The sequence below is a fragment of the Phasianus colchicus genome, chromosome 1, assembly GCF_987193195.1.
Source record: "Phasianus colchicus chromosome 1, bPhaCol1.hap1.1, whole genome shotgun sequence".
Lineage (NCBI taxonomy): Eukaryota > Metazoa > Chordata > Aves > Galliformes > Phasianidae > Phasianus > Phasianus colchicus.
Genome location: NC_143436.1, coordinates 46,458,949 through 46,482,888, shown reverse-complemented (window position 1 = coordinate 46,482,888; position 23,940 = coordinate 46,458,949). Strand labels below are relative to the sequence as shown.

General features: G+C 42.4%; 2 protein-coding genes across 5 annotated transcripts in view; both read right to left on the bottom strand.

Moving 5' to 3' along the window:
- ELK3 (ETS transcription factor ELK3) overlaps positions 1-1,379 on the bottom strand; it is a 33,242-nt gene extending 31,863 nt beyond the window's left edge. The window contains exon 1 of the mRNA XM_031600428.2: positions 946-1,379. The gene's annotated coding sequence lies outside the window, so the exon portion shown is untranslated. The remainder of the gene's footprint in view (positions 1-945) is intronic.
- Positions 1,380-14,885: 13,506 nt separating this feature from the next.
- The window catches only part of LOC116233484 (uncharacterized), a 29,601-nt gene continuing 20,546 nt past the window's right edge, over positions 14,886-23,940 (bottom strand). For 2 of the 4 annotated variants that reach the window (XR_004167969.2, XM_090140087.1), the window contains one exon: positions 19,778-19,890. The gene's annotated coding sequence lies outside the window, so the exon portion shown is untranslated. Of the gene's footprint in view, positions 15,562-19,777; positions 19,891-22,784; positions 23,694-23,940 lie in introns of those variants that run through there. The other 2 variants (XM_090140089.1, XM_090140092.1) reach the window with 2 other exon arrangements.

The window sequence follows — 23,940 nt, the reverse complement described above, 5'->3', positions numbered from 1 at the left end:
CCTGTGTTAGGGAACGGAAACTCCTAATGAGATTAGTTGGTGTGTGTGCAGACATTACTTAGCCATGACTAAATGGGCTCTCTTCCTGCAGCCAGTGGAAAATTCAGGGAACTTTTTCCCCCTGCAGCATCAGAGTCCCTCTAACCTTCAGCACAGCCAGATCCAAAAACAACTCTCCACTTTCTCTCCCTTTCTCTCTCTCTCTCTCTCTCTCTTTCTCCTCACAAACATTAGCAGCGTTTTTAGGCTGGTGGTGGAAACTACCGACGGCGGCCAAGGGGTCTCGGGACAGAGCGGGAGGGGGAGGGCCGGCAGAACGCAGAGGACTACAAAGGAAACTGTAAAAAGAGCAAATACATAAACCTGAGAGGGAGAAAACCACAGAGTTTCTTTGTGAGCAGCAGTGACTCATTTTCAAGATGTTGTCTGCTGCCAGTTTCAAACCGGAAGCGCATGGCAATTAGTCTTGCTGTTTCCAGACGAGCCAGAAACTCTCCCGACACTTTTTTTTTTTTTTTTTTTTTTTTTTAAAGCCCCTCGTGCAGTTCCCTCTGCAGCCATTCCCCCCCAACCCCCCCTCCGGCCTCCTTCGCCCTCACGGCGGCTCCGGGGGACCCCTCCGGCGCCCCATATCCGCCGTGACACCGCCCCGCCGCCGCCAGCGCGACGCTGCCTGGGGGAGCCGAGCCGTGAGGCCGGGGGGACGCGATGAGCTGCGGGGAGCTCGGGGCTCGCCTACCCCCGGGACAGCCCTCGGCTCCGCGGAGCCCCCGAGGCGGCGCTCCCCGCTCCCCTCACTCACAGCGCCCGAACCCCGGGGGCAGCAGCCCGATCCGCGCGGGGCTCCTCGCCGCCCCCTCCCGCCCCCCCGCCCGGAGCCGCGCGCTCCCCGCAGACCCCCGAAACTTTGCAGTTGTTGTCCCGGCGCTGCGGCGCTGTACCTACCCAGAGCGTGCGGGTCCCTCCCGCTGCCTCGCGGTGTTCAGAGGGAGCCGGGTAAAACCCCCCGCTTTCCCATGCTGACAGCCTTCTGCAAACGCTCTGTTGCTGTTGTAATGAGATCCTGATTTTTTTCCCCGTTTTTTTTTTCTTTCTTTTTTTTTTTTTTTCTTTTCGGTCGGGGTGTGTGTGTGTGTGTGTGTGTGTCTGTGTGAGCAGGAAGTCGGAGCAGTCAGACAGAGAGCCGGCTCACTTCCTTTCCTGCATTATTCCCCAGGCGGTTTGCAGTCTGTGTAAACAGGCTTTTCCTCCCCTCTCCCCTCGCTCTGGCCACTGATGTGCGGCATGGCTGTAACATAAGACACACACATAGCACGGCGCTAACGGGAACTCCGAGCACTCACGAGGAGCTCCCCCGACCTCCACCTCTTCCTGTGCTACACCCCCGGGGAGGAGCCTCGGCCCGGCCCGGCGGCGGGGGGCGGCCCCGGAGCGGCCCCGCAGGTGGCACCGCGGTGTCGGGATGCGGAGCTCGGGGGCCGTGCGGGATGTCCCCGGGGTGGACCTCAAATTGGTACTGAAGTACAGAAGGCAGCAGAACGATGTGGCGCAAAATCGAGGAAAAGTGCGCGCTAAAAGTGAAGGGCTGCTCAAATCATCGAGTTTGAGCAGAGCGTTCCCGCTTCAGATAGCACAGACCAGCAGAAAGGAACTGAGCGGGATTTAAGTTTTGACCGGTGACTTTCAGACCTCGGTTCTCAACTGTGTGTTTGGATTCGTTAGAATGAACGCGTTCCCCAGGGCGTTTATATCTTTATATGGCTTCTCTTCTATCTCGTGTATCTGCGTTATTGAATACTGCATTCAGTTCTGGGTCCCTCACTGCGAGAAAGACAAGGAGGCCCTGGAGTGCGTCCAGGGAAGGGCGACACAGCTGTGAGGTGGCTGGGGCACAAGTCTGATGGGGAGCAGCTGAGTGAACTGGGGAACTAGTTTGGGCTGGAGAAGAGGAGGCTCAGGGGAGAGTTTATTGCCCTCAACAACACTGAAAGAAGGTTGTGGTGAGGTGGCGGTCAGCCTTTTCTCCCACATAACAGTGATAGAACAAAAGGGAATGGCCTCAAGTTGCATCCGGGAAGGTTCAGGCATTGGAATAGGCACCCCATGGAGGTGGTGGTGTCACTGTCCCTGGAGGGGTCAAGACCAGCATAGACGTGGCACTGGGGACATGGTTAGTGGGCATGGTGGGGATGGGCTGATGGTTGGGCTGGATGATGTTAGTGCTCTTTTCCAAACTTAGAAGATTCATTGATTCTATGATTATACTGTTTCTAAATTTATTTGAAAATTCTCCAAATGAGGGACACGCTTTCTGACTGCCGAGTGCAAAGTGCAGTGATGCTACTAAATACAGAATGTGTTACCATCAATAAGTACCACACTGTTCTTTAACAGTTACACCATTTATCGTTCAAACACTAATCACAGCTCAAAACGTTCTTAACATGAAACAACACAGAAGCTATGCTGATTTTTTACTGCTCTGTAGGGATGTTACTGACAGTGTCACTGGGAACAAAAGTATGCTCCATGTTCTGATGAAACTACAAGGATTGCCACTGTTGATCACTAGTTATGAGTCAACAGCACGCCAACAGCTGGCAGAGAGCAAACGGGGTCTAGGGAAGTTGGTTGGGTTCTCCCTTCTTGTCTTCTAACATGTCATGGGGGACCAATCATAACATCCTGCCAGCACACCAAATGATGTTGCTTTATCATTTTTTTTAAATAATGCCCTTTTAGATGTCACTCTGAATCTTAGATTACAGATGTTGAATCTGCATGCTTTGTGTTTCCCAAATAAAGAAACATTAAAACATTTAACTTCAGGCAGCACATTACTAGATTAGAACATGCAATGGACTAAGTCGTTGCATTAGGTGTTGAAGTCATCAGGGTGCAGGAATCAACTTTCCTTTGGGGAGTGCAACTGAAGACCTGGTTTCCATCAGCAGGGCAGACAGAAAGGCTTTTATGTCACCAATAACTCAATGTTGGACCAACAGCTGGGAGTACCTACTTTCATCTTCTGCATTCATCCTTCATTGATATTGTGAATCAGAGAAGAAGCAGAGACATTTCAAAGTTGCTTTGGCCAGTACCGGCGGTGTGGAGGTCCGAGAGAATAAACTCTCAAAGCCAGTTTTACATTTTCAAACCAAGTCAGTGACTTCTTCTCTTTTACAGAAATAATGTTATGTCCCTAAAAAGAAAGCAAACAGATAAACACGTTCTTTTTATTTACTGTGAGCCCTAGGAATCTGTCTGCAGCACTCATCCCTCTTTGTCCATGTAGAAAAGCTGAGACCTAAATGAAGCTGCCATGCTCAGGACTGGGCAGGCACCATATGAGAGCTTCGTACCACCCGGGGGATGGTGAGGAAAGTGAAGATGCTGTTCAACTGAAAGAAGCCACCGGCATGTGTTGGAAACATGAAGAAATCAGAAAGCTCTGCTGAAGGTGGAAGAAGAAGTGAACTTTTTGGCTACTGATTCTTGTAATATGGATGTCATCTGGAAAATATTTTTTTGAAGCTGCATCTATGTACTTGATAAAAATACTGTGTTTGTTACAGAGTTGCTATTAAAATTCTCTCATCCGTGATACCTGCGTAGTTCAATTAATGCAGACTTATGGCTGTCCTTCAGGATTGGCTGATGCAAGAATACAAGATGATGAATAAAGAAAATTGCAGGTTTGTACTGTGTAGGAGCTCTTTTCTTTTACAAAAGCAGTTCCATTCAGGAAACCTGTTGGTTGATGTAGTCATAAAAATGCTAGTTATGTGTTCGGAAGGGACTCCAGTCAACTTGTCTCTGCCTATGCCCACCCATCAGCACATATTACAACTGTCAGTTCTAAAGCCTGAATCCCGTCCTCAAGCTGTGAAGATTTTTGGGTTTAACATCACAACTGTTGTTTGTTGCTCAAAGTTGGTCACAACAGCTGTCACACTCAGAAGGAGTGAGGAGTGGCTGGAGATAGCTCTTCTTCCTCTGGGGAGGCACAGCACCACGGCTCAGGGTACTGATTTGATGGGTTCAGATCAACCCTGAACAAACATGTGGACCCAAAGTTGTCTCTGTGGTCTGTTCATCCTGCAATTGTACAATCTATGAAGGAGCCCATGTTTATAAAGCTGGCTTTTTGCAGAAAAAAAATGTGCTCCAAAGCATTCCTAAGCGTAGTGACTGCAATTCTGCCTCATTTTCATTAGATTACATCAATTAAGAAACCAGGCTTTTTCTGTCCTTTCAGGTCATTTCTGCTGTATTTTTACACTGTTCACAAATCTCATGTGCTTCTATAATTAACCTATCTAAAGCAAAGAAAGAAAAAAATAAAGGCAGATTTGCTGCTCTGCAGAGCTCCATCTAAGCTCTTCAGGCTGAGGTTCATGTCTGTGCTGGTCAAGGCTTTAGTGTAAATTCGTTCAGTCTTGAGCTCACATTAGTTTAATCTAAATAATTACAAGGTCACTTTGCAGTGCACCTTTTTCTTTAAAAGTACATCCGTGTTTATAATTGTGTGTGATTATCAAAAATGAAGCTGAAAGGAGATGTAAATAATGGTCATTTCATTTACTAATTTAACTGCAAGTGTATTCAATGCACATATATATGTTATACTGCCTGCTCTAAATCCTTTGTGTTTTTTTCCAGATTGCAGACTCTGTGGTGAAGAGGTTTTGGATTTATATCTGTGTTTCTGATAACACCACAAGTTGTGAGGCAGAATCAGTAGTGTCTGTTCTTGATTATTTCCTCGTAGTTCTGGTTTGAGGAGCCACCTGCCCGGTTTCAAGGGGATTCCCAGGGGATTTTGGAAAGCGAGTACACAGAAATGGATCACCTGAGTTGTAACAGCAGCCTAATTTGTGTAGGATTTTGGATTGCCCTTCACAACACTCTGCTTAAATGCCTTACAAATGTTGCATCGGTACTGATGAACGTTCTTCCTGCAGGTTTGGCTTTCCTCTTTCACACTTCCCCGTAGCTGGACAAACACAGGCTTCAGAGCCAACAACTTCATTACTGCAAAAAGTCCCAGAGGATCCATTCTGCTCACAGAGTGGCCAGGTCCTCGGTTTTATCTCATCTCGCAGACAGTTTCGCTGGCAAGCAGAGCACCGTCTGCAGTACTGTACAGCGCTACCTCCAGGGTGTCATGCTGACTGTAAGCCCTTGGAAACTCAAAAGAATGGACTGTACATTGTTCCCCTTTGAGTGTTCTTTCTTCCAGGGCTTTGCTGAGCTGTCTTAAGTAAAACTGCGAGCTTTAGAAAAAGGTTAAACAGTAGACAATGACAAAACTGTGCGTGCTGTTAGAAATTGGATCTGATTAGTGGGAAAAAAAACAATTGCATGTCAGCATCAAATGGTTGAAAATCTCGTGCCACATTTTCTGGAGCAAATTCTGCAAGTTTCAACCTAAAAAGTTTCCTGTCAGAGGCTGGAGACAGGCTAAATAGTTCTTCACACAATGAAGCAAGTATCCTGTGCAGACCTCAACCAAGGAGTCCCTGGGGACTTCTGTTTCCTCTGGGAGCACCTTCCAGTCCCTCGTGGCAGAGGCAGTGAATGAGCAGTTCTGCTGGGCTGCAATTAGAAGTCTGCCTTCAGTCATTAGAGAATGACGTTTTGAGACCCTGAGGTGTTCGTCCTGTTCTCTACCCAGCCCAATAAGGCTGTGGTGCTGGATCAGGAAGGAGTGTTTGGGGAAATTACTGCTTTTACATTCCTTTTCCTCTGGCACATTTTTTCTTCCCTGAATGTTTTGTGTTGTTCCCTATGTGTTGCTGTGGAAGAAAGCACATGACCCAACATGTTTAGATTAAAAGCATCACTTACATCTGCTATTTCATTAGGTTTGCCTTCTTAGTGAAAGATTTATATGGAATTACCTCCTGTGTGCAGTGTAATTATCTATGATTTTTTGTCATTTCAGGAATGTCATGCCGTGGTGTGTTGCAGGAGCCTGTGGCACCTAAGTCAGCAGTCCCTGAAAACAGGGAAAGAAGATTCCACGAATCCCTGGATATCCCCATGGTCAAATCCGGCTGCAAAGATTAACTAATTGAGAGGTCACTGTGTGTCTCTTAAACCTTTCAATATGTTCTACTGCAGGTTTTTTCCCAGGCTAATTAATTAAAGGTCTGAGCTATAAGTTTAGTTGTATTTTATCCCTCTTTTCCTTCTGTCTTCCATCTGTCTACTTTACTCTAACTTAATCTCTAAATATAACTTCACCAAGGTATTGCTGCTGCCCAGTATCACCATAGCACCTGAATATAATTAAACAGCTTTTACTGTTCTTGAATGTTTTTGATCCAGAGGAACACGACTCACTGCTGCTTCTGTTCAGCCCACACTAATTCTGAAAGTTTTAGATGGCAAATAATGTGCAGATTTTGTCTTCAACATGTGACCTTATAAACTTTTGTGTTTCCTTGTATGGCCCATGCCTGGGGAGACATTTCTTCTTAACAGTGTTCAGTTAGGTGACAATGTTTGTTTCTCTTGTGATTACTGTGTGTTTGATGATGATGTTCCAATGATTGTATTGTCATGTTTGTAGTTACAAACTTAATTATCCATGATCTTGGTAACGTGCATTTTCTAATAAAGTAATCAACATTTTTTTAAAGCCTTCCCTGTTCTCATACTCAATAGTCACAATTATAAAACTCATAGAAAGGATGCTTTAGAAAAGCAAATAAATCTTCCAAATATCTTCGAGTTTTTACAGCCAAAATTACCCCCTAGCCAGACACTGGTACAGACCATGAAGGATATACATTATGTTTTTCTTACGGGATGTGATTTCCATTTGCATAAGCATAATATTGCTTGCAAGCAAGTGAAATTTTTTCAAAGTCACATTACATAAAACAACTTAAAAAATGAATATTTCTTAATACTTTTACCCTACATGTGCCTGTACACTCATTTTTCTTGATGTGCAGTAAAGGATAGAAAAACAATTAAAAGAATGTAGTTAGGTTCCTGCCATGGGTAGTCTGGAGGTGCTCACATATCCCTGCTTCTCGCACAGGGACCATAGGAAGCCTTCCCAGCTTGTGCAGCTTCCCAAAGAGGTCCTTCAAGGTAGGAGACACATATACCCCTTAGCTTCATATTTTTCCTTCAGTACAGCTAAAATATGGACTTCCTTGTCTAATGTTGTGGAGTATGGTTCAAGAAGAAGGGGGAAATCATGCAAGAATGGAGAACAGGATGGGGTGTAGGTCTGGTAGTCATGCTGTGGTTGAAAACAAGTGCAGTGCAGGTCGGATAAGGCTGTAGCAATGCTTCTGTCACTCCACTCACCTCCAAGCACCTCCATTCACCTTATCTATGCCCAACCACATGCAGCCTCATGCTGATGTCAAGGACCTAAGCTATGACCAGAAGTTGTCAAGGAAAAGAGAAAGTGCCACCTTTGGCAAAAACACGGGGACCATAATAGCATGTGATGATTAGCATACAAACAAGCCTTCATGTTTTTGGGAAATGTAAACGACGTCTTAAGAAACCAGCAGAATTTTCTCTGCTGTTCTGCAGAGGTCAAGTTACTCATACCCTTGCTTATATCTTAGTTTGCATACTTTCTAACAGTTGGGTCCTCCTTGCTTATTATGGCAAATCACATGTAAAAATGTTATCAAATCAGGACAATGGATGACAGCTTCCAGAGCTCCCCTCAGCCACCTGGAGACATCCCCAGGACACGTGACCCCAGCTCACTACAGATGCATTGACAAGACAGGTCATATAACCTTTCCTACCCTAACTTAGCTTCCCTGGAATTTCTATAACCCTACCCAACCTAACTTGCCCTTACCTACACTTATTCACCTCCTCCTCCCCACCCCAAAATACTGATTAATCATAAGCTGATACATTGTTTACTTAGAATAATCTGATTGTAGATCATATGTACAACAGCTTGCTCAGAATGCATTTAATACACTGTTTTGGTGCACCTGATCTGTGTTGGTGAAGTGTGCCATAGCAGCTGTCTTCTTGCTGGGCAAAACCAAGCAGGGAACAGGGTTGGAAAGATGTCTATGGTGGGATTTTATTCCAAAAATTCCCAGTCCATGAATCTTTCTTATACCAGTTTGCTATGTATTAGTTCAGGACAGCTCTCGTGCCTGTACCTTAAGTATACACAAAAAGTACGTTGAAAATCTGATGTGCATTTCCCTGTATGCTCCCCCTTTACCACGTACTAGTGATAAATGCCATTCTAAGAAGACTACCAATATGCAGCAAAGACTAGAGTTATATAAATATTGTCCTGTCTTTTTGTCATGTGCAGTTGTCTGGCTGCTATCAACAGATGCCACATCTACATTAAAACCTTTTTTGACACAAGCAGTAGACTTCTGATATCCAGACATAAACACAAGTCTAAGTCCACCCTTCTTAGACAAACCCTGAAGAGATAACCATGGGCTCTCATTTTTGTGCTAAAGACAAAAACAAATTTGAGCAATGATATTACAAGGATGGCTAACGTGGCTGTAGCCCACCATTTGCATCATCTGGTGAAGCATGGCTGCTCCAGACTGCTCTCATGCACACTCCAGCTGCATGCAATAATAGATTTAAGCACATTCTTAGGCTTTGCTGAAGGCTTCCCATCCATGTTCAAAAGGTGTTGAGGTTACAGCAAGTTTCCTTTGACTTCAGGAGATTTCAATTGAGCATCTATTGTGCAAGTGGTCTTTAGGATGATCTTGTTTTAATACCAAGTTTCTTCAAAGTCTCATAGAGATTGCAGTATAAATTTCTTAGTCCAACACTTGCTTATTCTGCTACAAGAAGAATGCCCTCCCAAACAGATTGTCACTTAACTTTAGTCCACAGAATATAGCTTGTATAATTCATGTTAAGATCTTATTAAGAAATTGCAAAAATACATATACATGAGGATGTATAGTGAACTATAATGTAAGTGGCTTTAAACATTTTTACACCGTTGGTAAATTTTTTGGATGCTGTTTACGTTTGAACTTTTCTCCGTTTTCCTGTAGACTTCCGTATCCTCTTCCTGTGTCCCTACAAAGTTTTGTACAATGCAGGACAAGAAATGCTACAGGGATTGTGCTCCACCTTTCTCCTTCCTGCTGGGATATCCTTTCTGTAGAGAAGTGTAAAGTATGTAATATTCAAGTAAGAATGTTGTATTATTCTTTATCTCAGTCCTTTTCTGTTATCTACAGCATATCAAGCTGAGTCTATACTGGTTGCAGAAGTACACCACTATTTTCATATTTTTATGACATATGAGTTACTCAGCCAAAGGTAGCTAAAATCTACTACAAACTTTCTTGTTTTCCAGAGCCTTATCAAGGGTTCATGTCTAAGTCAAACAAGACAAGGGTGGGTTGGGTTTTTCTCTTCATTGTTCATATTGAATTAACAGGAAGGGGGGAGTACTTTACCTGTCTGACACCAGAGCAATATTCATTAGCTCCCACTTCTCACTTGCCTGTCTGGCCAGACTCTGTCTGCATCCTTGTGAGAATTGTACAGGATAGATTTCTTGACTCCCAGTAATAAATAAGAAAATTAGTAAGGGCCTTTGATCTGAGTTCCAGTGCCTTAATTCATTCTAAAAAAGTCAATACTTACAACAACAAGAAAAGGATTAAGACTTTAAAAGCTTAGTTAATGTTAATGGAACATATTCCTGAGCAGTCAGGGTAGGCTTTCAGCACTGTGTTATACCAAGGAAAAGTATATCAAAAGCCTGTTTTATAACCCTACATGCATATAAATGCATATGTATACATGTGTATGCTTCTTGTTTAGATCATTTAGCAGTCCTTCTCCTGCAGTAGCATCAAGGCATGATGGTGGTCAGCACTGAAGAGAATTATTCTGTAATCTTGTCGGCTATGACTGATTATTCATTTCAAATGAAGTTAAGTATGTAAAATAATAAATGATCCACAGGGATGTCAAATTCAAATAATGTAAAAAGACAGAGTCTTTTGTAGATGTTTCAGACAATTTATTGAAATAGCAAATAGGAAGCAGATGTTTTAAAAATTATCTTTAGAAAAACAGAGTACGGCAAAATTTATTCCTCTGCATGGATGAGATCTGCTGAGTTAAAAGTTTCTTATAGTTACCAGCTTTTTAATTTCCTCTTCACCTTTTCTGATAATACATATTTCACTGATTTCTTTATCTTTCATGACAAATAGAACAGATAAATAGAATAAAGGGCAATGTTTAGACTATAGGAAGTTAATAGTATGAAGAGCAAAATAGGGGTGTGGTCAACGAAATTATTTATTTAAAAATTGTGCCTTTACTGATTATCAAACTGGTTAAGTATATATTAATTTATCCTTTATTATATTTAATTGCATTTATTTGTTTACATTATAAAGTTCTTGCTTGACCTTTATTTCTATAAAAACTATGTGATTACAAATAATTTAGTGCAAGGTTAGTATGCAGCAGTGAATGGTCACAAAAAAATCTGCATGTTAATATAATATAATGATACTGTAATTATTAGGGTGATAGTTTTCCAAGCAAATGACAAGATCACAGATAGTAGTGGGAACTATACTTTTGCATGTGACAATCAATTATGATTGTGTTAGAGAATTCTGCTTCTGTGGTTAATGGAATTGACTCCAGTTCCTGTTCTGCTTGAGCTCCCTTATGTCTAAATGAACAGACTTGTGCTGAACTCATTGGTAGTACTCAGAAATTTCACTGGTCTTATTATGAAAAATTTCAGACTCTTATTGGTTTTACAGAAGAAAATACTGACTTTCCAATCCCCAAAAGAGAGAAATAACTTTGGTACATTTTCTTAAAGAAATAAGGTTTTGTGATCATACACCATAAGTTGATGACTTGAATATCTCTCTGTTGATTCATAGGTTTTAACAAGTTTGCATGGAAATGCCTGCCATTTCTCCTTAATAATTCAGCTTTCCTATTTCAGCCAAATTGACAGAAATTATCTTGAAAGTCCAACACTAAGATCCGTGAATATTCCATGAATATCAGCTCTTGGAAAGAAGACAATGCTAGATCAGGAGGATGCATTACTGGACTAAATAAGCCACGGACCCCCATGATTCCACATAGTGAGCTGTTATGAACTTTAAAAATCCTGAGATTAGAGTCAGTTGTAGTTTGCATTTAGTAAGAACCAGAAAAGTCAGTCACTCAGTCAATATGTAAGGCAATGTGAAGCCTTCACTAGCTCTTCTTTTCTACAAGAACTTAGGGCTTTTTTTGCACAGCACCACAGAAACATAAATTCTCTCCTTGCTCAACACACACAAGAGGCTACAAGGAAAGACTGGGCTGTTACATTATCCAGTTATATTATCCAGAATAACACAGATTATCGAACAGGCTTTTTTGTTTCTTCTTCCTCATCTCTCTCTTCTTTGGTCTTTCTGGTTCTCTAAATAATCTTGGTTTGTTTATTGGAGCATCATGAGACCTTATTTCAGAAGATGTAGATAACTCTGTTATACTCCCTGGGTTAATCTCAAAAGCAGTGCAGACTGTTTGATACCTTCCCCCGGAGGTTGCAAGAGTCTTCCTTTCTTGAAAACATCTGTGTAAAATTACATGTGCTACTGATTTTAACAAGAACAGTGTTTGTTAAAAACAAGGTGAAAATTCATTGAAAACAAAAGAAATGTGTATTTTACTCTAATTTATCAGTTACCCTTCTGATTAACTCTATTAGATAAAAAAGTCTCAGCTGAGTTTTATAGAAAAAAAAAAAACCAAAATAGAGAAATAAGTAGTTTAGTGAACAGCTTGCTCTAATCTCCAGAGGGTTCTCTTGTTGCACAGCCAGACTGACAGTGCTGAGGCCAGGGGCTCTCTGAACTAGCTTCCCCCATTACCTACACACTGAAGGCTGTAAACTCGTTGCTTCCTCTAGGACAAGTACAAACCTTTGTGCTCTCAAACTTACGTTAGTACTAGTGGAGTTATGAGTAGGCAGCTGGTTTTATTTGATTATTTCTCAATCCCAGAAATTAAAACTGCTTTTCAATTTGAAAAGATTTTTTTAAAAATCCTCATGTTTGTTTCTATGAGGATTTTACTGGGGGAAAGACACATCAAAAAGATGAGTGCTCTGTCTAATTCTGAAAGCAGTAAAGCTAGAATCATTTCTTGGGTCTCCTGTGGGAGCAAGCCAAGTTGGACATTTACCATGATGCTGAAAATGTTTCCTTCCTCTTCCTCGTACTTCCCCAATTATTGTAGCCTGATACACTCCACACACTCACGGGTCACATCACTAAATCATGACCATAAGTCATATTTAGAGCAGGGCTGCATCTACCGTTGCAGGTTCCAGAGTCTCCACTTCTATTTCTTTTCCACATGCAAAAACCTTCCTTTGGGGTCTGACAGTCTCCTCAGTTGAGCAGAACAGCTGTCAAGGGAGTTTATGTTTGTGAAGAAACAAAAATTAGTAACAGGCTGAAGATTAATTTAATAATCTAGAAACAGATGCCCATGAGGATGTGTAGTATAGTAGAGGAAACAGTAACTTCTATGATGCCTGTCTTTCTCCCAGGAAAAATAACCTCTGTCTTGCTTCTGTACAGCTTTGCCAGCTTGTCTTAAGGTAAGTGCAGGTTTTGCCCATTTGGAGACCCCTGTGCACAAAACAGAACTGGAATTGTAGCTTTTCAGTCTTTTTAAATGAGTTTTTCTGCTTACAAAACTCCTTAATTTCCATAGAGCTCAACCAAAACAGAGTATGTGTCTCTTTTCCAAAATGCTTTTTTTTCCCCATCACCTCTCTTCAGAATTCTGCGTAATCTCTGAGTCAGGTGAAAGAAAGAAGTGAGATGTTGTGAGTCTCATAGGAACAGTGCCAGGAACTGATGAGCAGTTATTGGTAATGGTCCTCTGCTTCAGGAGTGGAGAATTTAGCTATTTCAAGGTATTTTCTGAATGGGGAAAATAGTTCTTACTTTCAAGAGGATCTATTATTTTGCAGAGATTTGGAAATTACTGTATTGTCAGTCTTCTTGGGTCTGTGGGAAAAGGTCATCTGCCTGAAAATAGGTATTTGTACATACATCAGGAATAGAAAGAGTCCTGGGAGACTAAGTTAGGGCTTCTGTGGTTATATGCTAACCTTTCCAATCACACTGCTTAGAAGAGTGGGGAGGGGAAGTCGATCTCGTGGTGGTAAGATATCCTTACACTACTGCTCCATAAGTTATATGCTAGTTGAGTGACTTCTTGCAAGACTTATACTTAAAGAGGTATCTGTCTTTGAGAGGAAGATGGGATTCTTCCAAGATATAGAAGAGAAAATACCAAAGATGAAAAGGGCATTTAATATCTCCAGTTTTCTTGTGTGTAGCATGAAATAGGTCTGCTCAAAAAGGCTATAACGCAAAAGGAAAAGAGAGAAGAGAAAGGTAAAAGAATAATCAAAGGATTTAAAAATGTGTTCAGCTAGATCTGGTAACTTACATCTTATATTAATATCCCAAAGCAGGAGTTACACATTCCAATATAGCTGCTTGTGGCCTTAGAGAGACAATAGAAACTCTGTTCACTAACATGAACGATTACGTACAACACTGCTGTGTACTGATTGTGCTATTATTATGTAAGATAACAGTATGCCTCTGCTGCCAACATTAGGAGTTGTTGAAATTTGATGATGTTCAAGGTGCGAACTGAAGAAAGTTTAGAAGTGGCTGCTTTGGGCTGTCATTGTTGCTGAAGTAGTTTCATCAAGACCTTGCAGTGATGTCCCAACCAAAGGACTCAGCCTTTTTTTTTTGTCAAGGACGCCAGTGAAATCACTGCTAAAAAAAATCAAAGCTGCTGCCACATTTTCATTCCAATATTTTGGCAGTTGACATCTCATGTGTTATAAGCCAAATGCATTGAAGAATTAGAATCTCTAACTGCACAACCTCTTATAAGTCTTACAATTGGGAAGAAGAAAAAAAATCAGATAGCAACTAACAGGTTTTATCCAGATACATATTCGGGATTTTTTGAGTGAGACTACATGTTGAACATCAAAGTTCACTGAGCATGAAGATTAATTTGCTAGTGGGAATAAAAATTGGAGGTGTTTGTGTTAAGTGCTCATCATGAGGCCTCTAATCACATGTTTTTCTCTATGTGGGTTTTCAGGTGTGGCTTTTATTATGCTCTTCCTCAAAACAGCAAGAACAGAACAGTTTGTGTTATCCACATTAAACTGATTACTTTATAGATCTCATTAGAGGAAATTTTATGCTCAGCAGATCAGCTGTGCATTTTCCTAAAACTTTCAGCCTGGAAGAAACCTACATACTTAGGTGAGGTGTATGTGGTGTTAATATCTGAAAACCTCAAAGAGGCCTTCATCTCTGACTTATAAAAAACAAACAAACATCCTTTTAAGTAACATGATAATCAGCTGAAGAAAATTTATACTATGGCCTCATTATCGTCAGAACTTAGCATGGCAAATCTTGTGGAAGATAATAGAGCATCTTACAAAGTGCCATCTTTGCCTTTTTTTTAGCTATGATGCAGATATCTTATTTTGCCAGCTAGAATTATTTTAGTTGTTCTTTTCAAGCTGTATTAGCATTTATTTGGCTTTTGCAGTTCTATTAGTCCTTTTCTCTGATCTTCTCAGACCTATGGTGCTGTATTTTCCCTTTATTTTTCCCTTTTTCAAATACGTGTTTTCCATATTTTGAGGATATATCAGGGTATATCAATGAGTCTGGCTTTCTTTGCAAAAAATAAAATGGCTTTTAAAGGTCTGGATTTTATTTTATATTCACATTTAGATCTTTTTTTCACATCTGTTTCTTTTTTTCCAAGTATTCTGAGGGAATCGCTTTGCTTACATTTTTTCTCCTTTATAAAAGCACTCAAATTCTGTTCCTATTTATTACAAATATTTTCATGTTCAGCTATCTGCAAAATAAAATTCATCTGCAACTCATTCCTGTTTCAGAATAAAAGAGACAGAGGGTTTAGGAGGCAGACAGGAAGTTGTGCCCTTTTGACCCAAAGGACTAAGAGGAAGGTTGGAAGGAAGATGATAAAGAAAAAGCAAAGGAGGAGGTGACTTGTATGCACAGCTCATAGATCTTCTAAATTTTAAGTTATCCCATTAGGAGGTACAATGTGGAAACATTGTAGTCTACTACTGCTGACTTTTTCTCCCTGTCTCCTAAATCATAACTTGGAGATAGCTATTCCAGCACATTTCACAGAGAGGCTTTCTCTAGCTTTGGTTTTGTGATGCTTTCAGGAGGTCCTGTGTGAAATTAGTGTTTCTGAACACAAAATGCTTTTGCACAGATATGCCAGTCCAGGAAATGCACATGGCAGTGGAGGCTTCATCTACTCAGATACTTGAGACTGTGATTTCTTTTCTGTACTTTCCTCCTCTTCTCTCTTTTTCATTCTTGTTAGCTGCATAGTTCTCTATCTTGCAGCTCTTTCTCTTTTTTTTTTCTTAATTATATTTATTCTTTTTACATCTTCCCAGCTTTCTTGGTAATCTTCCAGTTCCTGTTGAAAAGGAAAACAGGTCAAACCTTATCTTTTTTTCCTTTCTGCAAATGAAATTTGAGAGGATGCAGGCAGAGAGACATAGAGAGATGGAAGGAAAGAGTGCTGCTGCTATCGGAGCCTTCTCTGCATTTCCCCTTCTGCAAGAGATTATCCTTGCAGAGCGCTGCAGGATCCTGGGGACTAGGAACAGGATGGGACTCTGAAACTCTGCCTGAAATAGAAAACAGGTAACATAATCCTCCTTTTTTTCCCACAGGAACCTGAGGATGAATGGGTGTGCCCAGCAAGTGTGACAGCAAGGCAAGAAATTAAAAACAGAGTCCTATGTAGTTCCCACGCAATAAGCTTCAACGAGAGGCTAAAAGAGAAAAATGGGCAGAGATGTCAAGAGTTTGTTTTATACATCTCCTCAGCATGGAGGAAGACAGGGAAAGGCAAGGAGTGGTGCTGGTCCCCTCCTGCATTGCCCAGAAGGTTCCAATGGCCAGTAAGACAACTCACTCCCACCACTGCCATTCATTAAGAGGATAGGATGGGGACAAGAAGACTTGCTGTCAGGGTATTCCCTTACCCCTGCTGGCTGGGACACCTGAGAGCAGAGTCCTCTTGAGACCTTGGAATAGGCAGAAAGGCCCAGCCAGTAATACAAAACAACAAATATAAGTGCCTTTCTTGTAAACTTACTGAGGTATTCAAAGTGACACTTTGTGCTTTGCCACAGGTTTCTCTCAATGAATCAAATGTCTTATACAAACAAATCATGAGCTGCACTTGCCTATAATTAGAACTTTTTCCAAACATATCAGATGATTAAATTTGTGAGCCTTATATTTATTAAACCAACTTTTCATTCATCCGTTGGATTGCAGCGTTATCAGAGCTTTCATTTTCAGGCACATACACCAGACAAATTTAAGTTCAGCAGGGGTCCCAACACTGTGATGACACTGCAGTAAGGTTGTGAAGTCATTCTGGTCTCTTCAGGATCATGAAATATGTAGCCAGGTATAATAACCCTACTTCATACTTACATGGATAAATGTACATGAGTTTCTCATAAATGCAGTGAGTTCATACTTGTTGATTATATTTGACAGCTTTTACACATACTTGTCTACTTAATGTCTTCCCAATACATATGACTCTTGGCAATGAATAAAATGTAAAGCTGTCGATAAGCTGAATTGCATGTTTCCACTTAAATCTGCGTTCCTTGTTGAGCTCTTTTGTTGGTTTTCTTAAGAAATGTCCCAGTATTTGGCCTACCATGTTTGCAGTATACCTGTACTTAATGCTCTTTCATTTCCTTTGTCTAGCACAAGACGCTGTTATTCCACAAAGTCCCAGGGAGAGTGGGAAAAACAGAGGAAAAAAACGTTAATTTAGGAAGTAAATCTGCTCCGCGTTTTATCCCAACATCCTGTCCTCCTGCTGCTTTTTATATGACCTTTTGCACTGCACAGAATTCATTACTATTGTAAAAAAACACGGTTTTGTTTCTTAGAAAATTTCAAGAAATGTGTGATCTGTTTTAAAATAGACAGGATTCATAAGTGGCAAAAATATGTACTCTTCCAAATCCTTTTCCTTTAGTATCAGCTCCAGAAGTTTGTTAATTAGACTCACTAAGCAAAAACACCTCAGAAATAACATAGTGCAGAAGGAATGAAGAAAACTTCATTATTACAATTTTATTTACTATTTCTCTGCAGGACAGCACAGGAACCTTAACCAGGTCAAGACTTCATTGTGTCAGGTGCTGTACACAAAAAAATAGCAGTTCCTGCTCCAGGAAACGTGAAATTTGTGCATGTATTTATAGCCAAGCTTGTGGCCCCATGCTAACTCATTTAGTGATTACCTCCACAAATGTTAGTGTAGGCACCCAAAAACATATTTTGCAGGGTACAAACATCTGTGGTTTCCCTGAGGCTGAAGCCCAGTGTATTTTCCCTTCCACAGAAGGGTAATAGGGCCTTAGAGTAAATGGAGTGGAATAAGACCCAAAACACTTTGTGTTCTTTAAATGAAAGGCACTTTATACATACACGTATGTTTACTGAAAGGCCTTTCAAAGAGGCATAATTATGCAGGCATCTCTGTGTAATTCGTCTGGGTCAATGCTAATGTTGGAAAGTACTTATTCTGTGGGTCAGACGAATTACTGCAGTGCTCAGCCCCTGGCCTGTGTGTATGTAATAAATCACTCTGCAGAGGAACTCGACTAACCTGTATCTGTCTTAGCTTTTTTAACTGCAGACCACAAACACTGATAGAACCTAAAATGTTTGCTCACTCTAGACTGAATGGGGAAATGGAAGCTTATGCTGCATCGTCTCTTCAGGGATTACCTTCTGCTCCTTTCAGAGAGGCTAAGTCTATGCATGACACCAGAAATACCTAATTGCATATACAAAAGCAACAAATGCTAATTGTCACAAATGCATCTTTAAAAATAACTTAGGAATAATGCAGTCAGGACTCTGTGTGTGCTTTCAGGTCCACAGGGAGTTTGGGAGACTCTGAAATTGCCAGGCCGACTGCCAGGCCGACTGCCAGCCCGTAGGCCAAAGCAGCCGGTGGGACAGCACTGTGGCCTCTCCTGTCTCTTCCTACAGAGGACATGATACTCTGCTGGATGAAATGGGCCACAGAGCTGCAGAAGATGCCATTAGAGATGTGTCAAGCAGGGTCCAATGGCAAGCTGGCCCCAGCATCCTTTCCTGTGCCCTAGCTTCTGACAGGACAGCCGTGCAGGAAAAGCCACCTGGCCATCCAGCAAATCTGCAGCATGAACCCTCCAGTAAGGATCACGTTGCTGCCTCAAGATCTCTTCCTGCAGACAGCCAAATGCAGTGAGAGGAGGGACATCAACCCGCTCCTCCACAGGCAAGGTGCCTGGGAGCTGGGGTAAGTGGGACTGCTTGGCTGCTGCTTTTCCCTCTCTCCACTGATGGCCACTGCCCTCCTCCCCCAGCACTGGACATCTTCATGCCACTGGGACAGTGAGACCCTTCCCACCTCTGCGGGAAAGCTGGGTTTCCTATTTTGCTGGCACTGCATTGAAGATGGCAGCCAAGGGAATCAGAAGATGGTGCCACTGCCTGCCAGTCTGCAGGAACCTGCAGGGAACACTGATGCAGGAGGTCCAGCAGAGAGGATCCCCCAGGGGCTCCTTCACAGCTCCAGGTCTTCATGATCCTTTTTCCACCCCATCTTTTTCAGATGTAATGAAATGCTGGGGTTTCACGATCTGAAAGCCTTGTTCAGCTTGGGGTGTTGGGAAGGGGAACACCGCATCACGTTTCAGTCTCACTCTGTTCAGCAAGCCCAAGAACACCATTGGGGAGGTACGGTCTCCATCTAGAGCCACAGTGTGGGCCTACAGGCCATGGCCAGCATGCAGATCTCTCTGGTGGTTTTACTATCTGCCTGGTGTTGTCACTGTTACCCTTTGTTGTGGAAATCACATCTTCTACTGAAAATAGTCACTTTCTTGCTCTGATGAACAAAATGTTACTCTGGTGTGACTAAAAGGTTCAGGATCCAGAAGGCAAATCAAAGCAACTCCAAATGCCATTGCTTTTTTTTTTCCCCCCCCAAAGAAATCTCCAGCCCAAGGAGCCCCAAGGAAGCCTCATGAATGTTTTCTACAACAGTGAGGTGAGCCACACTGTGAGCCATGCATGGGGTGCGTTGGCTTTCACCTTCCCTGAGGAGAAATACAGCTGCTGGCTCTGCATGCTGAGGAAGCAAGGCAGTGGGCAGAGCCACATGCAGAGGAAAGCTGGCTGCCCTGTTGGGACTGATGGATGCTCAGAGCAACGGGAACACACAGGGCTTCACCTGGCTTCCAGCTTGGAAACGTGCAGCGGAAATGGAGACACTCCTCTAGCCAACTGTCCCTTTTTCCTGTGAGCCCCTCTGGCCTCCCTGAAGACTTTTCTGAGAGTCCTCAAAGCGACTGTTTAAGGGCAGTGCCAGGAACAGTGGAAAATCCTCCAGATGGCAGAGCTCCACCCAGAACAGGAGCACTCCATCGGTGTCCTCCCAGCCCTGCTGCTGCTACTGGTGCCAGTGCCGTCAGCCACCACAGGGGCCCCTCACGCTACAGTGGAGCTAGAAGCCAAAGGCAGGAATTCCTGACTTAGCTGACATGAATCCAAATATCACAGATTAAGCATGAAAATAAATAAATAAATAAGCAGTTAACTCTTTTCAACTGAGTTTATAACAAGTGTTTTCCAGGCTTGTCTCTCTGTCTGGCAGCAGGAAGCAACACCCCAGCATACTTGTTGAGATGCCGTTTTCACGTGTTGTCTTGGCCTATAAGGGTCACAGAAACAGCCCAATGCTGGGGCTGCTCAGCCATATCAACACAAGCACTGAGTGCCCCTTCCCCCCTGCTTGGGGCCAGGGTTGTGTTCCCAACATGGGAAAGGCTTGAAAGGGTTAGCAGGCTGTGAGAGGGAAGGGTGGGGAGCGGAAGGCGAGGGGGAACCGCGGTACTATTACAATCGTCAGATCAAGTCACAGGGTGGAGGAGGATTTTCCAGATCCTCTGACCTTAAGGTTGGGGAGTGAAAGGAAGAGGAAGCACATTTGCACAGATCCTCTGTCAGAGCTTCCTCAGGGAGGGGCTCAGTCCTCCTGGCCCTTTGCTACATGCAGGGCAATACGCACACATAGGCACAGCTAAATAAACACAGGAATGAAGTTCAAAGTAGACCCCCAGGAGAAAACCTAATCTATGGGAACCTTTTATTAACACTTACGTTCAGCAGCCCCTCATATCTTAAACATTAAGTGTTTAACCAGCCTTAAATGAAAACATCTACTAGGTACCAGGAATACCTTGCAGTTCTGTAGCACTTTCTAAGGCTTTCCAATCACCTTATAAGCCATTAAGCTTGATTCTGCCTTTGGGTAGGCACTTTAGAGGACTTAGGGGAGTAGGGAAACTGAAATACAAAAGGTAAATTAGCTGATGGTCTCACTTGGGGACTGTGATAGAGCTGGGCAGAAAGACCTCCTGGTTCCCCATCTCTTACTTTGTACCTCATCCACTGAAAACCATGAGCATTTTAAAATTGATTTTAATAGGCTTTGACTTAACCTCTCCTACCACAAAGACATCATCGTTTGTTTTATAGTATATCTCTGTTGCAGTAACAGATGCGTGAATCCTCAAGATAGGTTTCTGAGGCATATTAGAAATAAGCATGAGAGGAAATCCCTCATATCCCCATTTTACTTTTTTTTTTTTCTCAAAAAGTAATCATCAAAAGCAGCAATTCAAAGGTTCATTAACAATACAAACAAATTTCTCTCATGCTTTTCTCCTTCTCCCTTGTTTCTTCTCTTGGCCTTTTTTTTTTTTCCCTCATTTTGTTTGCAAGCTACAGGAAATGTTCGCATGGGCCATTTTAGATTAGACAGAGCATTCAGTCAGTGCGACCCTCCCTAACAGCAGACTCTGAAGAACAATTAGGACATTATAACTGTGAAGAGGCACTCAGACCTGCAGAACTGCTCAGTGGTTTGTTTCCTAACCCTGAATAATTCAGCTCCTGTCAAACATCAAAAAAAATAATGTGCAAAGATTTCATCTCCTTATGATAGAGATAGAAGATGATAGAAGAACTGCCCCTGCCAAAGTGTCAGATTCAGTGTAAGTGCTCTTCTGCACACTTTTTTTTCTCTTGATACACATAATGATACAGCTGTCGGAGTGACTGCAAGTTTTAACCTTTTGCCACAAGTTAGAGCTTAAACAGCATTTGGTTCATCACACGGCAGAAGAAGGAGACCCTTTAAACAGTGATTTACAAAGCCTTCAATCTGACATTTTCATATCAGAGAACCACAGATTCTGACAGATAAACAAGACAACACAGCAGAACATGAGTACATCTTTATAGTGCTTCTTTGCTACCAGTCATCAGCTTTGGTTTAGTCTATTGTATTTCTTCCTCTTACTTCTGAGTACTTTACTCCCATGAAACAGACAGTGAAAATATTTTTGTGTACTACCTTTTGGAGATCTAAAATTTATTTTAACAAGTACAGCAGCAGGCCAATTCTGATTAGATTTTATCTCTAACCACTGGAAAAAAAAAATAAAGTTTGCACAGATAAAAGGGCCTAGACATAATGAGAGCATTGTATGCTTCTGCTGTTTCCATAAAACCCTCTCCTTCGGGGACATCTAAAATCTGTTTCCTTTCTGTTTTACAACTGCTTGTGCAAAGGCTTTGCTATCAAGAGGTCTGTCGGTGGCAAAACCCAGCCTCGGGCACATTGTGCTCACTGCTGGATTCCTGCAAGCCAGGTTGTGGTGCAGAGGCAGCACTTGAAATGCTGGTGAGCAACCTCTGCCAGATCATCTCTATCCAGCTCTATCCTGCAGAAAGTCACAGGAGTTCTGGGCATATGTTCTCTCTGAGACACTTTGAGGTGAAGAGAAAGAGCAGGAAATGGCCTTCCCCTTACCCTGAACTCAATGAGTGAGCAAGGAATACACAGCACAAAAATTCAGCCCTATCTCCCAGTTCTTGATAATGTCTGCCCACACCAGTGTCTCCAAAAATACTGCTCGTAAGATCTAAACATTTATTATTTTTGTTCTATTTAGTCTCCCAAAGCTTCTGAATAACCCAAATATTCGTGACTGCTAAAATTTAACTTCACTTTGTAAATGCTGAGAAAATTGCAAACCTGCAGGCTGGACTTTTGGACTCAGTGTCAGAGCATCTCTAGCAGCAGCGATTCATTCAGTAGCTGCAGTTTGTTGTAGGTGCACACATATCATAGCCAAAGAACTCCCTTCCATACCACTTTTGTTTGCTTGGTTCTCTGCTTGTTGACCTAAGCAGCACAGCCACATCATGCCAATGCTCATCTCAGCTCCAGTCACCAAGCAAAATACAGTTCCATGTCCCCAGACAGGATAGCCCTTCGCGGAGCAGGTCACTGCTTTCTGTCTATGGTCACATTCCTTTAACCATTTGAATCATAGAATCATAGAATCATTAAGGTTCATCCAGTCCAACCGTCAGCCCATCCTCACCATGCCCACTGACCACCTCAGTGCCACATCCAGACTGTTCTGGAACACCTCCAGGGATGGTGACCTCACCACTGCCCCGGGCAGCCTGTGCCAATGCAGCACAGGCTATTTTTGAGAAGAAATGTTTTCTAATATCCAACCTGAACCTCCCCTGGCACTACTTGAGGCCACTGCCTCTCAGCTATTTGCATCCTCTTGGAGTAATGATGTTACTACCAATAGGAGGAAGTCCACAGGAATGGGACTTTAACCATACTCCTTACTCACATAAGAGACAGGAACCACTGCAGGCTTTGCGGGTGGAAACCAAAGACAAATTTCATTTCTTCAACTCAGCATTCCTTAAATAGCTCTTTGGGAATATACAGGCAGTCTCAAGCAATAGTATCCCATTGCCTATTCCAAAGTTTAGTTACAGGAGTGAGAGGAAGAGGAAGACAGACTTTTTGAGGCTGCTGTTCCTCTTGTCTGATTGTATGGAAGGGGCCATGGACCCAGTGCTAGGGACTATCCATCCACAGCTCCTGCAGTCATGCTCCACTCCACAGCAGAGGTAGGGCACGGCTGAATGGGGTTCTTGCAGGAGGAGTTTGTGATGTGGATGTCTTACTGAGAAAACTGAAAAAGAGCACAAAGCTAAACACAGCTTGGAGTTTCCTCCCTGAGGTCAGAATCAGCTTCCAAATTTTCAGTCGTGTGTTTTCGCTCAGCCCTGTGTGGACAGAGGAGTCATTTTTGTCTTGTTCCAAGGCTCCCTAGAGAGGCCACAACTAAGCTACAACAGATTTTTACATTTCAGCAACAATATATTGTGGTCTTTTAAGGAAAAGAAAAAACAGTGTTGCTGTTCACAGCTTGAGCTGCCACTGGAACAACATAGCAATGTCTTTTTCATGTCTTTGCTTGATAGCGGGACCGGTGTTCTCAAGGAAGATCAGACAGATGGCACGTTGTGCTTATGAAGCTCACACAACGTCCATACTTGCTGCCTGCAACAAGCACTCCTTTACCAGCTTTGGTTGTGGTTTCTGCGGTCTCTTCTTTCTGCCATTTTATGAGCCTTTTAGTGCAACACAAGCAGAAATTTGAGGCAAAATCCCAGATCAGGTTTTAGAAATATTTTGCTTGCAACTCCAGAATCTGCTGCCCACTGTTAGCTGAGTGGACATCATTTGCAGGGCTTACATTCTGTAACAACTTGCAAAAATGATGATGGTGTTGATTTTTGCAATGTTTTCCATTTTCCACCTGATGGCCAAGTGACCACCCTCACAAGAATTATTAGGCAACATTTGAGAAGCACTGAT